The sequence below is a fragment of the Limulus polyphemus genome, unplaced genomic scaffold (assembly GCF_000517525.1).
Source record: "Limulus polyphemus unplaced genomic scaffold, Limulus_polyphemus-2.1.2 Scaffold427, whole genome shotgun sequence".
Lineage (NCBI taxonomy): Eukaryota > Metazoa > Arthropoda > Merostomata > Xiphosura > Limulidae > Limulus > Limulus polyphemus.
Genome location: NW_013666037.1, coordinates 145,627 through 163,471, shown reverse-complemented (window position 1 = coordinate 163,471; position 17,845 = coordinate 145,627). Strand labels below are relative to the sequence as shown.

General features: G+C 34.3%; 1 protein-coding gene across 1 annotated transcript in view; it reads left to right on the top strand.

The window, feature by feature from the left end:
* Positions 1-623: 623 nt before the first annotated feature.
* The window catches only part of LOC106458191, a 47,933-nt gene continuing 30,711 nt past the window's right edge, over positions 624-17,845 (top strand). Inside the window, exon 1 of the mRNA XM_022384333.1 lies at positions 624-907. The gene's annotated coding sequence lies outside the window, so the exon portion shown is untranslated. The remainder of the gene's footprint in view (positions 908-17,845) is intronic.

The window sequence follows — 17,845 nt, the reverse complement described above, 5'->3', positions numbered from 1 at the left end:
TTCTAAATTAAGGATAGCTATGCCTCATATTTGTATTTTCCTAGAAGGTTAACCTGTGTGTCGTTTAAACGTGTCATTCAGGTTGAAAATACGAAATATACCAATACTTAGTTTTAAAAGCTTGTTTGGCAAGTATTTTTCTTATCTAGTTCAAAACGTCTGAACAAAAAACTGGTTATCTCGTTTGATTTAAATACAAAACTTTTTGAACTTAAAGATACCAATTGAGATTTAAAACAACTGTAGCAAAACAATAGTAATATTTGTATACAACTAATTGCGTCAGTCTGAACTAAAATTAATCATCACGTGATTCTGTAGAGTTTACTGATGATTATAATGCACCATTTCTTTGTACGTTTAACGACAATAAAAACCAAAACGAAACAACTAAAAAATTACCATCTATTATCAATAATTGTCTGAGAGTTTGAGTTCAAAATCTTACGTTATTGTTTCAGCAGGAATAATAGGCGTATTATTTAAATCTACCTAAAAAACTATGATGTAAACATTAATAGCTGGGTAGTGGTATACAGCCCAGTTTGACGCTGGTTAGGTCTTGGGACGTCCCGGGCTTTCCAATCCAGTTGAGTCAGATGACGCCAGTTATGGAGCTCGTAAGTTGCGATGTGAGACACGAGAAACGTGCCATTGTTGTCGAACTGCAGCAAGCGCTATTGTAGTCGTGCATGTTCAACGTAACCATAAAATGGAGTGTGTAAAGAACAGCATAGCCCTTACTATATTTTACTGAATAAATACAAACTTCTTTATTGCCCCTTGAGCTTGCTGTTACTGATCTTAGTCAGAGCTTAATTTCTTTTGAATTAAAGTATTTGCGTATTCAGGAATTATACAAAACCAATACTCACTGAAATCAAGAGATCTGGAAGTTAACAAAGAGGTAAGGTTTATCGTTTACAAAATTTTCTTTGTTTTTCTTGGTTGAATCTTGTCTTGGGTTTTCGTGTTTTTGTTGAGTAAATAAAAACGTTTCCTGTATTATTATTATGATGATGATAACAGCAAATGTATCAGTTTCTACGTTTAAAAAATAAAAGCTCTTTCACTCTTTGTAAGAGAGAAACATTGAGCAGGACTTAAATATACAATAGAAGAACGTTTTTCTTCTTTTTTTCTCTGTACTGAAATGAGTGATATAAATAGATCACCAATTTCACACAGATAAAACTAAAATAGATTAAAGTTATTTTTTGCAATAATTTGTTTTTCTTTAGAATCCTTAAAAGTTGTACGACAAGTTACTTACATATTTAGGCAAGATAGACGACGTTTCGGTTTAAATGTATACTCATTCGACTTGATGAAAAGTAACCCGAAATGTCGTCCGTTTTTCTAAGTATGTTGAGTCTCTTTTCACTAATAAGTGTTGCTGATTTTATTTTATTTTATAACTTTCATACAGCATCTTTTACAGAAACATCCTGAACTATCGAATTATTCTATAGCTGTACTGATTATTGAGAATAGATAAAATTATGTCAATACATTAGTCCACCCAACACGATCTAAGCAGACTTCCCGATCTAATATTAACAACTGAATTTTTGTACGTTTTCTGAATACAATCTTTGCTTTGTTTGAACACAGGGGAACAAAACTAGTGCTATAGATAATAAAAAACATGAGACGAGTAATGTAGAAGCATACTGGGTCTAGACTCTAGAGGTTATCAGGAAAAATCTCAATGACCGGTCCCATCTGCCAGAAATGAGGTCAACAATAGTCTACATTTGTAAAAAGACAAATTAAAAATTATCACTGGAACGAAACATTGTTAATCCAACCCACTTTTTTCCTGTGTGGCCCGAAATGGTGAGAGTTGCATAGATAATGTATACATTATCTTTAGAGGACTGATCACTTAAAAACGTCTCAGTAACAAAGGTGCTGTCTCACTCTGGCCGATTGCAAAGAAATAGCTTAGATTTCTTTGGGCACTGATTTTGGGCATAGTAAAACAAGGAAAAAACGTTTTTGTCAACATCTTCAGATAAAATAACATACTCGCAATACGATTCGTATTACAAAGTAATCCGAAACTGGGTAAATAAAATTAACAGCAAACCTACGTGAACTTAGGGCGTAGTATTGTGACACATAGATGCACAGAAGGTTTCCCGGTTTAACGCCCTTTGTTCTTTAATCCAGGCCAATTTGTACGAACCATTTATAGATCTGCGTAGCAAATCACCAGCACGGATGGAAAAATTTGATAAGATTATTTAAAATTTTGAGTATTTCCCTTAATATATATATATAAATATAACTTCAGTTGAAATGATAACTTATTCTAGAGAAATGGATGGTTGAGTTTAAGTGGCAACTTGTTCTAGAGAAACAGATGGTTAGGTTAAAGTGGTAACTTATTCTACAAAAATCAATGTTTAGGTTTAATTGAAAACTTTAAGAAGGATAAGAAAGTGGGTTAAAAAATTGGGTCATTTTGACGGTAGGCTCATGCTGACCATTTTCTTGTTTTCTTTGTATGGTGATTTAAATAAACTCGTTTGACAAGTGTAACTCTCTGCCTGTTATCTCACTCATAAACGCCCAACCCAGTTGATACAATGCACTGTAGAATATCAAGATGAAACTGAGATTAAATGCTTTTTAACATTCCACGCTGTTTCCACATTATATATGTATGTGTAAAGCCTAAAAGTATTGATAAGTTTATTGATTTCTTGCTACATTTAGAACTCGATCAACAATGGAAAAACTAAAAAAGATAAAAAAGTAGACCAATTCACGTTACAGATCCATTGAAAAAATTCAAGACTTTGTTTTGTGATCAAGTACGAGCGTTCACCCTTATATTTTCTCCTAGAGACTCAGCAGAAAGTCTGAAGGGTTCTAAAGCTAAAAAATGGGTTTCGATACCTGTATTGGGCTCAACACAGACAGCCCATTGTATAAATTTGCGCTTAAAAACAAAACAAAAAATATTTTTACTTTCAAACAACAAAACATTATATGTGTATATTTTATAAATCCAGAGGTCATTCGTTTTGATTACCCTACTCTTTGCTTCACAGAGACTTTACAGCCATAACACAGTATATTTTACTGGGGTTAAACCTCTCTCACTTTAGGCAATAGAATTTCCTACTGTGTCATGGATTAGCTTTTCGGTTTAGATATTTGTGTAAGTACTATCGCAGGCCAGATTCAGTTGAGTAGCTGTGGCTGGAATCAGAGATTATTTGTTTAGATGTTAGTGTAACTACTATATAACACTATAATTTTTTGATTACCACACATTTAATTACTAAATTTAACGTATCAGTTAACTCAGTTTCAGACCTTTCGAAATTGTAATACGTAACAATACTGGCACAGTAAATATTGTAGCTTCTTCTGCTGATGTTCATTGATGTTGACGTCTTTGTATGTTTCATCTCAACTCGGTGGTCTTAGGTCTTCATCTTCTATGACAAAGTCACTATCTTCTGGTCAGTGTTTATGAGAGCTACACCTGCCATGTCCACCTGTGACTCAACAGCTGCCCACTTTCACTTTATAGTCTATTCTTATAGTTAACCACTTCCTGCACTTTAAAAGGTCCTTTCCATTGTAGGGTGAGTTTGTTGTTGTCTGTAGGTAGCAGAAATAAGACCTTCTGTCCAACCCTGAAACGTTGATCCTTGGCCTTCTTGTCATAGAAGTACTTCTGACTGTCTTTGATGTGTTTGGTTTCCCCAGTAGAACTGCTTTGATAAATCTGATACAATACTCCTTTAAAGTTCCCTGTTTTGTAAATCTCTTTCCCCTTTGTCTTGTGCGTGACTTTTTTCCGGGCACTGTTCCAAAGTTTTTGCAGTGTATGCTCTTTCTTCTGCACTTCTTTCAATTCCTGTAGACCAGCATTCAGGATGTCATCTTTCGAGACTTGCAGGAGGCTTGATGTCTTACATGCTTTTCTTGAGCTATTGTGGTGACTGCAGATGCTTCATCAGTCCCCTTTCTGTCTGGTGTTTCTAAACTTCTACTGCCTGGTATATTGCCAACCACCAAGTCGTACATGGATGCCTTCATACACATAGCCTCAAGGTCCCCCATTAATATGGAGCCTCCACCTTTATTCTTGTTATGGGAAGCTTTCTTACTATCCCATCAATCAGCACTTGCACAAACATGCTTTGCTCATTATCTGATCATCAGGTACTAGACTGGTTCTCACTGCTGTACCCAGTCTCTTGTAGGACCTTCACTTTTTGACACTGATGTAGCCTTCACCTACTGGCATGTTGTGATTTGTTGGCACCTCTTGATGTTTGTCACATGTTCCAATCACTACTGGCACTGGTGATCTATTTGCTAACTTGAGCTTACCATCAGTTGTGCACTATTTGATCATGGAAGTAGCACTTCCTTCTTTTGGTGAATCTGATGGGTTGTTTCTATTCTGTTTCATCTGGCAGCAGCATCTAAGGCAGTGGTTCTTAACCTTTCTTGCTCAATGCCCCACCTCGACACCTCAAAAAAGTTGATGCCACTTAATATAAAAACAAATTTGGTGTTGAAAAGGTATAATAGTATAATGTAAGATTTAGAAATTTAGTTTTGAGTCATGGAACGTTTTTCGCTCTTCACACCCAAATGAAAATTTTTTCTTATTGTATTATTTTTAAATTGCCCCAATATATTCAAATTGTTCCCTGTGATAGTTACTCTTTTCTTGTTTCTTACCAGCACCATCTTTGTAAGGTAGCTCCAGCTGCTTTATGTTGAAATTTCTATTGTTACTTGTTGGTGATAGATTTGTACTCAATCGTAATGTTCCCCATAGCATCCCTTCTCTCTTTTGGCTGTTGAGTTTTTGTCACCTTTAGTGGTATCCCTTTTCTGGGCAGCCATCCCTGGTTTCATTTTTAACTGGTTATTCTTGGACTTGTTAGTTATACTTCCTCCATGGGCTTCCAGATACTGTTCTGCTAGCACATGATCATGAAGTGCTCACGTATTAGTAGATATGCCAGTCCCTCAAAGCTATTTTCCCACTTGGCCTAGCCAATACATCTTGGAAAGTGTCTCCATAGACGTTCCACAAACTGAAATACTGTTTCTCCAGTGTCCGGTTTGACTTCTCTGAATGTCTGACAAAAACTTCCTTGGTAATTTCATAACATTTCACCAAGGCCACTTTTAACTTTTATAGCCCATGCCATCTTCTGATGTCATGCTTGCATACACTTGTAGGCCTTTTCCTGTGAGAAGTGGACTGAGACAGATTGCCCAGTTGCCTTTGTCTAAGTTCTGAGTTTGGATGAATCTTTCATATCTCTGCAGGAAAGCATCCATGTCATCTTTCTGTTCATCAAATTTAGGCAGCTTTGGTCAGCTGGCCCTGATTCCATTGTCATTCTTGGGTCCTTCGGCTTTCTGTTGAGTGAGCTATGCAATCTCAATTTGTGCTCTCATTCCCCATTTGTGCTCTTTCTCTCTCTCTTTATTTCCTTTTTTTCTCAACTTGTGCTCTTGTTCTCTATCTCTGTATTTCTAGTCTTTCCTTTCCTTCATTTTCTTCTTTTGATCTTTCCTTTTTTTTCTTAGTGTTTCTTCCTCTCTTTTCTGTGTCTTCTCCTCTCTCGTCTGTTGTCACTCTTCCCTCTCTAGTTCTTGTTGTTTTTAACAAACTCTAGTAGATCACTATCTTTTAGCCCAAGTTGCTCACCTCTCTCTATCCATTTATCAAAATTAGACGACATGATTATGTAGTGTGATTGTAATATCTACACTATTTTCGCCAACACTACAGTTATGTGTACATAGGACTATTTCTGCTCTTGTTCACATTTTCTTCTACCGCCATTTACCACTGTATAATCCTCAATTGTTATCTCAATTGTATCCATAGCTTTAAATGATTGTCTCTCTTTTGTCAAAGTCCACACAGGCGGGTTCAATTACTTTAGAACACCCTTAAACAAGACAAAGTGTTTTTCCTCTGTCTCTGTTATTACAATACAAACTGTGAAACTCACTTTAGAAATCGCCACTGTACTCTCTTTATGGCAAAACTCACAATCACGCAGTTTAACTTCACTTTTACTTTCGCTATCACTAACTTATCTAACTTGCACTAATCTGGCCGCCTACATATATGTATATTGCCCGACTGAGGCCTAGACCTTTCTACAAACTACAATACGTTATGATGTAACAATAATCACTTAATACAACGAGAAAAATTCAGAAGGTTCGAGTAACAGGATATCTATTCATAACAATTAAACAACGCAAAAAATGATTCCTAAACAGTTACATAAGCAAACTGGCCATAACTATCGCTTCTAAAAATAAATTAGTTTAATGTTCGCACAATATAAACTAAATAATACTCTCCTATTAAACTGAAAATGAGCAGTCATGTACATCTAACATTTTGTAACTACTATTTGTGATCAGATTTAGTTGATTAATTGTGGAATGGATTAGAGATTGTATGTTTAGATGTTGGTTTAACTACTGTTTACGATGAGATTTAGTTGATTAGTGTGGCATGGATTAGAATTTGATTAGTGTTTATGTAACTATTATTTAAGACCAAGTTTAGTTCATTATCTGTGACATTGATTAGAGATTGTCTGTTTAACTGTTCTGTAGCAACTATTTAAGACCAATATATTTGATTAGTTGTGATATGGATTAGAATTAGTCTGTTTAACTGTTTATGTAACTATTGGTTAAGGTCAGATTGTGTTGATAAACTCTGTCATGGTTCAGAGTTTTGTGGTTTAGTTGTTTGTGTAACTACTATTTAAGACCAGGTTTAATTAATTAGCTGTGGCATAGATTCGAATTTGACTGTATTGGTGTTTTTGTAAGTGCTATTTAAGAGCAGATTTGGCTGATTGACTGTAGCATGGACTAAAGTGTGTATGTGTTTGCGTCACTGCATTCATGATAATATTTATTTGACTAACCCTAGAATGTATCAGAGTTTGTTTGTGTAGGTGTTTCTGTAATTACTATATAAGGGCAAATGTAGTTGATTAGCTGTAGCATGGATTAAAGTTTGTTTGTTAAATATTTGTGTAACTATTAGTTAACACTAGACTTAGTTGACTAACTGTGGTATGTATTAGAATTTGCCGGTTTAGGTGTATATGTAACTATTGATTAAGACGAAACTTCGTTAATTACTGTGGAATATTTTAACGTTTATCTGTTTAGATAATTTTGAAACTACTATTTAATACAGGATTTAGTTTATTAGTTGTGACATAGAGTAGTGTTTTGTTTAGGGGATTGTGTAAGGACTACTTAGGACCATATTTAGTTGATTATCTGTGGCATAGAGTAGTGTTTTGTTTAGGGGATTATGTAAGGACTACTTAAGACCATATTTAGTTGATTATCTGTGGCATAGAGTAGTGTTTTGTTTAGGGGATTGTGTAAGGACCACTTAAGACCATATTTAGTTGATTTCTGTGGCATAGAGTAGTTTTTTGTTTAGGGGATTGTGTAAGGACCACTTAAGACCATGTTTAGTTGATTATCTGTGACATAGAGTAGTTTTTTGTTTAGGGGATTGTGTAAGGACCACTTAAGACCATATTTAGTTGATTATCTGTGGCATAGAGTAGTGTTTTGTTTAGGGGATTGTGTAAGGACTACTTAAGACCATATTTAGTTGATTATCTGTGGCATAGAGTAGTGTTTTGTTTAGGGGATTGTGTAAGGACTACTTAAGACCATATTTAGTTGATTATCTGTGGCATAGAGTAGTGTTTTGTTTAGGGGATTGTGTAAGGACTACTTAAGACCATATTTAGTTGATTATCTGTGGCATAGATTAGAGTTTATGTCTTTTGGTGTTTGTGTAACTACTAGTTAAGACAAGATTTAGTTGATTAACTGTAGCGTTGATTACAGTTTGTGTTTTTAGATCTTTTTCAAGTACTATTTAAGATCAGATTGAGTTGGTTCATCGATTAGATTGTCTGTTCAGATGTCCGTATCCCTATTATTGAGTTTATTAACTGTAGAGTTTGTTTAGTTCTTTGTGTAACTACTATTTAAGACCCGATTTATTTAATTGTCTATGACACCGATTGGAGTTTGTCCGTTTAATTGTTTGTGTAACTCCTATTTAAGACCACATTTAGTTGATTAGTTGTGGTGTGTTTAGGCATCTGTGTAACTACTACTTAAGGCCAGATTGAGTTTATTATCTGTGGCATGGAATAGAGTTTGTCTGCTTAGATATCTGCGTAACTATTCCTTGAGACTAGATTATAGTTTAGATGTTTGTGTAATTGTTATTTAAGACCACAAGAAGAACGTTTGGAAAAACAAACACTCTGTTTCAGGTGACCTATAAAACATTACCCGCTAAATGACGTTAGGGAGAAGCGAAAGTTTGTTTATCTCATCTCGTATTGTCTATAATAAGTATTCCCAAACCTTCTCAGTGCAGAATATTTCGCATTCTGAGGCCCCGACTCAATGAGTGTGTAGATACTGACTACCTTAACAGAGTTGTAACACTTTCCCTCTGTTTGGGAACTCTGGGTCTATAACACAGGAACTGATGATGGATGTTTGTAAGAAACGAAAGTTTTTTCCCCTCAAATTCGGATTATCTTTAAAACGGGAACTGGAGAACTATGTTTGATAGATTCGAAAACTTTGCTTTCCTAATCTCTGGTTGTCTATAACAAAGGCCTTGATGACGGACGCTTGGAAGAAGATATAACGTTCATGTACCAGTGTTGTCCCTTCGCACTCTTGTTTTCTATTGTTGCGATGTAGGAGTCGTGAAGATCGACGTCTGTAAGTGTTTCCTCTCTTTAGGAGTCATAAAGAGCGACGTCTATAGGTGTTTCCTCTCTTTAGGAGTCATAAAGAGCGACGTCTATAGGTGTTTCCTCTCTTTAGGAGTCATGAAGAGCGACGTCTATAAGTGTTTCCTCTCTTTAGGAGTCATGAAGAGCGACGTCTATAGGTGTTTCCTCTCTTTAGGAGCCATGAAGAGCGACGTCTATAAGTGTTTTCTCTCTTTAGGAGTCATGACGAGCGACGTCTATAAGTGTTTCCTCTCTTTAGGAGTCATGAAGAGCGACGTCTATAAGTGTTTCCTCTCTTTAGGAGTCATGAAGAGCGACGTCTATAGGTGTTTCCTCTCTTTAGGAGTCATGAAGAGCGACGCCTATAAGTGTTTCCTCTCTTTAGGAGTCATGAAGAGCGACGTCTATAAGTGTTTCCTCTCTTTAGGAGTCATGAAGAGCGACGTCTATAAGTGTTTCCTCTCTTTAAGTTAGTTGGTTTACCGCTGGGAAAACCGGTATCTTCTTTGTGTACAAGCTCGACTTTAGCAGTTTAAGATCTGAGTTTATAATAACATATAATGACACTGAGTGAGTTAATGCACCTTGTTAGGATTACCTGAAACAGTAACACATAATTCTAAAGACATCTTGTTATTAAATAAGGAAAAACGTGAATAGTAGAACTAGTTCGTCGTGTAAAACAGTAAGGGTAATACTTAAATAATAAGTATAACAAAATAAAATAAAAATATACTAAAGAATCTGTACAATCACTTTAAACAAAGAACAGACACACACCAATAAACAGGATCAGTACATTGTTTCGTCCTCTCACCCCTGCAAAGAAAAAATATAAATACATTATTAACATGTTGTAGCATCAAAGTGCACAGGGCCCCAAAATTCTTCAATCCGGTGCTGTTTCTTATTATCCATAAAATTTGTTTTTGTTGATGGAAATATCTTATTTTGACATTGAATTTTATTATTATATTTTGGTCTTACGGTTAGTTTGTCAACAAATTCACGAAATTAAAGTAAAAATTCAATGTCAAGCTCAAAACATTATTAAAACATATATGTATAGGTTTTTCTCTGAAGTGATTATAAAAATAAATTTTACGTTAAGAACCTAATGATTTGAAACTTAAATAATATTTGTTTCGATCAATATTAAGTTATTTGATTTTAATAACAGTTCGATCGCCGGTGGCGAACTCTACCATAAAAGGATTTGGAGTTATTATCTTGTGTTTGATATTAACAACAGATCAGTAGCCGGTACAAAATAGCTCTATAAGGACTTGAATTTTTATTTTTGGTTAGGTCCCCCCCCCCATTAATGTTTAGTAATCGGTTACATAGTTTATTCATTTAATCAAAATGGCACTTTTGAGATACTGTACTTGACGTGATTCAAACTTAATATCACAGTTTATGCAAATTTCGTTACTTTAATTAAATATTTACTAGTTTGTAAATAATAGTGTGTGAGCTTGAAGAATAATGATTTCTTCTTCTCTGTTTCTTATTGGAACAAAGAAATATTAATGATAAAATTAATCAAAAAATGAGATAATACGAAAACGTTTGTTTGTTTGCAAGTTACTTTACATCAACAGGGAAGCTAATAATTGAAGTTTCTTTTCCACATTTATATGTTAACTATATATATATATTACTGCACACATAATCCTATATAATAATGACAGAAACTAATTTTCCTGTTGTGAGGAATTACTTGGCTTTAGAATGAGCCTGGCATGCCTGGTGGCTAATGCATTCGACTCACAATCTTAGAGTTACGGGTTGGAATTCCCGTCACCAAATATGCTTTCCCTTTCAGCTATGAGGGCGTTATTATGTGACGGTAAATCCCACTATTCGCTGGTAAAAGAGTAGCCCAAGAGTTGGCGGTGGGTGGTGATGACTAGCTGCCTTCCCTCTAGTCTTACACTGCTAAATTAGGGGCAGCCGTTGTAGCTTTTCTCGAAATTCAAACCAAACCAAAACATTCGAATGAAAAAAATAAGAACATACGTGAGATAATTGCATCACTGAGATGATAATATTCGTTAGGCCATGAAATCTTTAATAATTTTTCTGCGTGAAACATAAGAATGGTTTTTCGTTTTACCGAAACAAAACCGAATGATGTATTAGAATACATTTTTTCTTGTTCTCCGCTTGATTGAAAGGATTCTTTTAACTGTTATTTCTCACAAGAAAAAAAAAAGTGTTGTTCTTCTTATCATTCGATTGCACTTGGAGTACGTTTAGGATTAATAAAGCTCTTCTTCATTTTGATGCCCTTTCCCAGAGGCTCAGCAGTACACTAGAGGGCTTATAACACTAAAATTCGAATATTCAATCCCTGCATTAAGATGATCCATTGTGCAGCTTTGTACTTAACAACAAACAAACAAATTTTCGATAAATATCTGTGTTTTAGTGTTATAAACCTTCAGACTCACCATTGAGCTATTATTTTGTACAGCATTTTGTCTCTGGACGAGTTTAAATTTGCTCGCGAGTACAAGAAAAAAATACCATGGGCGGAAGAAGGAAAGGTAGATCAAATAATAACAGGAAAAGAAAGAATTAAATGATAAATTCAGAAGATTTGTTTGTTTTGAATTTCGCGCAAAGCTACACGAGGGCTATCTGCGCTAGCCGTCCTTAATTTAGCAGTTTAAGACTAGAGGGAAGGCAGCTAGTCATCACCATCCACCGCCAACTCTTGGGCTACTCTTTTACCAACAAATAGTGGGATTGATCGTCACATTATAACGCCCCCAAAGCTGAAAGGGCGAGCATGTTTTGTTTTGACGGAGATTCGAACCCGCGACCCTCAGATTGCGAGTATTATGAAACCTCTCGTTCCCAAAATAAATAAAAAAAACATGAAGTTGACGGTAAGTCTACTACTGCACAACAACACCTAACATCCGTACATGTTTTGCCTCGACAGATGTTAGATGTCTATAAGTTAAAAAGGTAGTTTATCTAATTCGACATTGATGGTAAATTAAAAATATTATTAGGAGCATGGTGAAAATAATGTATACGGTTTTTAGTTTAACTTTCTTAAAAACCGTTTCGGAAACTTACAGTATTCATAATATTCAAAACTTGTCAAACAATGTGCATTGTCTGATTCAGATTGTAGATTCGAACACTGTTGATCATATTTTGTTTTCAAAAGTTATAGCCAGTGTTTCAGCAAAATAAACATTGTTATTGCCAATATTTGGTAGCTCTGGTACCATACAATACTTAGTACTATTACGAAGTGGTTTTAATACCGTTTTGATGTAGCCGTTATGGTATTGTTGTAGAATATCACTCGATATCGTTATGGGATATTACTTAGTACTGTTGCTTAAGTCGTAATATTGTTGTCGTGTATCTGTTATGGTAATGTAAAATATCACTTGATGTTATTGTGGGATTGTATTTAAAACAAATTATCCGCCATCTCTTCATTTAAGTTTGTTTGTTTGTAATTAAGGACAAAGATATAAGATATAAAAGACTGTTTAGTGTAGATATTATTAAATAATTTATTTTGTGAGTGAATATTTTATGATTGTTCAGTTTTTTTTTCATAACAAGAGAGTTAGAATCAATTATTTTAAAGTAAATGTTTAGTTACCTAACTCGGTAACAGTCGTACGTTGTGTATATAACTCATTGATGTCGAGAATATAGAACGTCGCGTGGAATTTACTGATGCCGAGGATATAGCAAGCAGACAATTAATTAATAAACATATAAATAGGGAGTGATGAGCGGGAAAAGTTTGTTTGTTTGTTTGAAGTTAAGCACAAAGCTACACAATGGGCTATCTGTGCTCTGCCCACCACGGATATCGAAACCCGGATTCTAGCGTTGTAAGTCCGCAGACATGCCGCTGTGCCACTGGGGGCCTTCATTTAAGTGACGTTCTATTTGTGTCAACATTGAACAAGGTACATATAACTTTCAAGAATTATGAATTTATACAAATTAATATGTTTAAGATAGTTATATATTTACATCATGTCAATTAACACAAGTTGTAAGTATTAATTTTAACTGCATCAGTACCTTCAATTCGTTGAAATACGTGGTATGTTTATATGGGAAAAACAGTTATGATATTTTTGTAGAGTAGCCCGATATTTAGAATCATTGCGGGATATCCCTCTATACTGGTGCATAGATTACTGATATGGGGGGGGGGGGGATTCAGTTTGTTTGTTCTCTCACGCGACCTCTGTGTGGGAAAGCTGAAAGCGTGAGAATTAGGTCAGTCAGGTCTAGTTTAGATTTAACTTGCTGTATTTATTTCCGTGGCAAGTGCCTTACATGCAAGTTTAAAACTCGATTGGTAACCGTTGAATGATCTTTTGTGTGGGTTTAATGGTAATAACCTGTTTATGTGAAAATAGACGTCGGAGGCGATTTATTGTGTTGTTTCAACATATTATATACAGTCAGTAATTTGTAGAACTCTACAATAACTCCAAGGTATACCGACTATATAAAACCAAAACCTAATGCTGTATAAAATATTGGGAAAATGTGGGTTGATAGATGCGTGAAATAATGGATGATTATTAGAGAGTTTCCTTTAGTAATTTCCCTAAACCTTAGGTCAAAGTCAGTAAAACCTTGGCTGGATGCGTATTGTTGGAGTGAATAATTGATCTGGATGCATACTGTTGGTGTGAATAATTGATTTAGATTCGTACTGTTGGTGTGAATAATTGATTTAGATTCGTACTGTCGGTGTGAATAATTGATTTAGATTCGTACTGTTGGTGTGAACAATTGATTTAGATTCGTACTGTTGGTGTGAATAATTGATTTAGATTCGTACTGTCGGTGTTGAAAATTCATCGACATGTACTAGAAGAACGTAGTACTTAAAAATTACAAAGAGTACATTTCGTGGCCACTTTTCCTCACGAAACATATAATTAATGGACACTTTTCCTGAGTAACAGTACAGTTGATAGACGCTTTTCTCACTAAGATTACGGTTCATAGACACTTTTTCTTGTGAAAAGAACAGTTCATGGACACTTCCCCATAAAGAGTACGTTACATGGGCAACTTTACTCCCGAAGAGAATAAATAGTTCAAGGACACTTTTCCTCATGAAGAGTACCCTTCATGGATACTTTTTTCTCATGAAGAGTACAGTTTGTGGACACTTCATGAAGAGTACAGACCTTGGACAATTTTCCCGACGAAGAGAGTACTTCATAGGCACTTTTCCCCATAAAGAGTAAGTTACATGAACAACTTTACTCCCGAAGAGAATAAATTGTTCAAGGACACTTTTCTTCATGAAGTGTACAGATTTTGGACAATTTTCCTGATGAAGAGAACAGTTTAAGGACATTTTTCCTCATGAAGAGTGCGTTTCATGGGTCGTTTTTTCGTCCTGTACATTTTGCGATGATAAAGAAAGGAAAACATGAATTTTGAAAATCTCCATCTTCTTAGATTACTGTAAGATGTCAATTTATTTTTATTTAGTTTATAGGGACAGTGTCGTCTTTTGTAATTTACAGAACACGCTTAATCAAACATATCTATCACATATAACTATATCTTGTTAAGTAGCTAAAAATGTTGATGTGCAAACGTTATACATAAATACATTAATATGTATGTCAGATATACACGACTGTTTCATTTAAATTTAATATGAGAGTTATGACTTAGATAATTATAAAGCGCGAGTGTTAAACTTAGTATTTTCAGAAGCGATAATTTATCGCAAGTTTGCTTACGTAACTGTTTACGAATTATTTGTTATGTAGTTCAATTGTTGTGAATTGACGTCGCGCTACTAGAACCTTCGGAAATTGTCTCATTGCTTTAAGTGAGTATTGTTAAAGCATAACGCATCTAGTTTGTAGAAAGTTTTAGGCCTAAGTCGGTCTATATTTGTGTGTGTGTATAGGCGACCAAGTTAGTGCAAGTTAAGTAAGTTAGTGAAAGTGTAAGTAAAAGTGAAGTTACACTACTTGATTGTGAGTTTTGCCATAAAGAGCATATAATGGCGATTTCTAAAGTGAATTTTGCAGCTTGTATTGTAATAACAGAGATAGAGGAGAATAATTCGTATTGTCAAAGGGTGTTCTAAAGTAATTGAATTAGCCTGTGCGAACTTTGACAAAAAAAAAAGAGACATTTATTTAAAACTCTGGATACAACTGTGATAGCAATAGTGTAACGAAATTTTGTACACACGTTTGTCTTGTTTTGAATATATATTATTATAAAACAAATGGATTGTGTGCTGTCCGTTTATTGTTGAAATTTTTCGCCAACAATTCACAGACACCTACCATAAAGAATCCCTGTCGTATAAAACCTGACAATATATAATATTTTTAATGTTGCCTAAAGTAGCTCGTCGCATGAATGACGGAATGATGGGATTTTCTTTCTTGGACATTACCCCCTTTATGTGTATAGAGCATTATCTCCCTGCCGTATAAAACCTGACAATATATAATATTTTTAATGTTGCCTAAAGTAGCTCGTCGCATGAATGACGGAATGATGGGATTTTCTTTCTTGGACATTACCCCCTTTATGTGTATAGAGCATTATCTGTTAGAATCGTGATCAATGGAAGCTGGTTGTGTTTTTTTAGGCACAAAAGCTGTACAATAGGTTATCTACACTCAGCCCACACATTGATCGAAACTCAAATTTTAGCAGTATAAGCCCTTAAGATTGTTGGTGAGCCACAGGAGGGTATGGAAATCAAAATGACACGTCTATATAATTGCTACTCTGCCATAAAAGAGACTATTTAGGACCCTAGAGGATCTACTTTTTTCACTTTAACACTAGGCAAGCTTAACTGAAAAATAAAACTACTTAACTGGATTAAAATTTAGTCCACACGCAGCATAATCTTAAAAGATCAAATATCGTAATCAAAGGATTATTATATTTCTTAATTTACTTTATCAAATAAGTAACTCACTAGAGTTTTTGGAAACCTGTTTTATACTGAAGAAAATCAGTTCAAACTAAACAGTTCATACGAACCTGAAATTTTAAAAACTCGCCATACAACTTTGAGGTATGGAGCTGGATAGTTATATATTGTTTATTGTGTAAAATAAATATTTAACTTTATATAATAAACCATCCTAATGTTTTAAAAAATATTATAAACTCACAGCCTGATTTCAGTCTCTGGCAAGAACGAAGTTAAAAACTTTTTCAACAGCAATCTGCATAAGCTTGTCTAAAAATTTTATTATATTAAGACCTGCTTTTGTATAATTTTGTTGACTAAATTTATAGATTTTTCCTGAACGGAAATGGAATGGGTCAACTCTCAAATCTGATTTGTATTCTAGTTTTCCAAATAAAACTGAGTTTAGGTGAGATCTGTGTTCGTTCATTCATTTCAAACACTGTAGTGTAGAGAAAAAAATCTACATTTCTGTTTGTCTGTTTCCAAACCGTTTACTGTGTGTACAAACAAATTATTTAATGTCCAAAAGTACATTTTCAGAAAAGAATGTGTCTTGACCTATGACTTTTGTGGTCTTGTTAATACTCGTAAGGTCATCGTCATGGGTGGAGCTCATATTTCGTTTCGCTATTTGCAAGTTAGTTGTATTCTCTTGGATGGGTTGTGAATGTTCCTTTTTATGTTATAACTTTACTTGGCTTGGGAATTTACTTATTACAGTTTTAGTTGTATTCTCTATGATGGGTTGTGAATGTTCCTTTTTATGTTATAACTTTACTTGACTTGGGAATTTACTTATTATAGTTTCAGTTGTATTCTCTAGGATAGGTTGTGAATGTTCCTTTCTTGTTATAACTTTACATGACTTGGGAATTTACTTATTACAGTTTCAGTTCAAGAAAGGAATATTCACAACCCATCATAGAGAATACTTATAACTTTGCTTGACTTGGGAATTTACTTATTACAGTTTCAGTTGTATTCTCTATGATGGGTTGTGAATATTCCTTTCTTGTTATAATTTTACATGACTTGGGAATTTACTTATTATAGTTTCAGTTGTATTCTCTAGGATAGGTTGTGAATGTTCCTTTTTATGTTATAACTTTACTTGACTTGGGAATTTACTTATTACAGTTTCAGTTGTATTCTCTATGCTGGGTTGTGAATATTCCTTTCTTGTTATAACTTTACTTGACTTGGGAATTTACTTATTACAGTTTCAGTTGTATTCTCTATGATGGGTTGTGAATATTCCTTTCTTGTTATAACTTTACACGACTTGGTAATTCACTTGCCACAGCCTTTGTTTTTTGAACTGAATGTCTCATAATAGGTCTTGGTTCAATTATTTTGTTTTCAATTATTTTAAAATCTAATCTTCAAGCATGTAATTAGCTCGAACCCTGGTGACAACTAATTTCAGGAAAGTGTTATTTGGACATAGGATAGTTTGGGTTTCATAGAAGAAATAAAAGTATCTACATATACATATATGTGTGTGTCATATTTCTCAGGTATAATTTGGATTTGAAACAAGAACGGGAAAGAAAAGACAAAATGAGCCCTGTTTCTAATTATATTTTTTGTTATTGAAGAGGTTTTTTCACACTGTATGCATCAGAATAAGATATGTTTTTTTTTCAAAATTATTATCATAAGTTATACAATAAACGAATAAGATCAAAACTTTCTGAAATTCATCTATTAACTTCTGAGTATCATCATTAACACACACAACAGATAAAAAAAGAGGATAAGATATAATGATTTTTTTGTATTTTTTATTTGAGACTATAAACCCATTAATAATGGGCGGAAAATGAGGAACTTATTGAATGAGATGAAATGTTGTACACGTATTAAGTTATCATGTTTCTAAGCTTTAAACAAAGGATTGCACTTTAATGGTATTTTAAAATGGTATTTCACATTGTAGATGCATTTTTATTCATTTTTCGAGAATCTCTATATTTTCTATATTACAAAAAGCAGCTGTCAGTGTTATACAACTTGAATTAGAAAGACATTATATTGAAGTATGTCA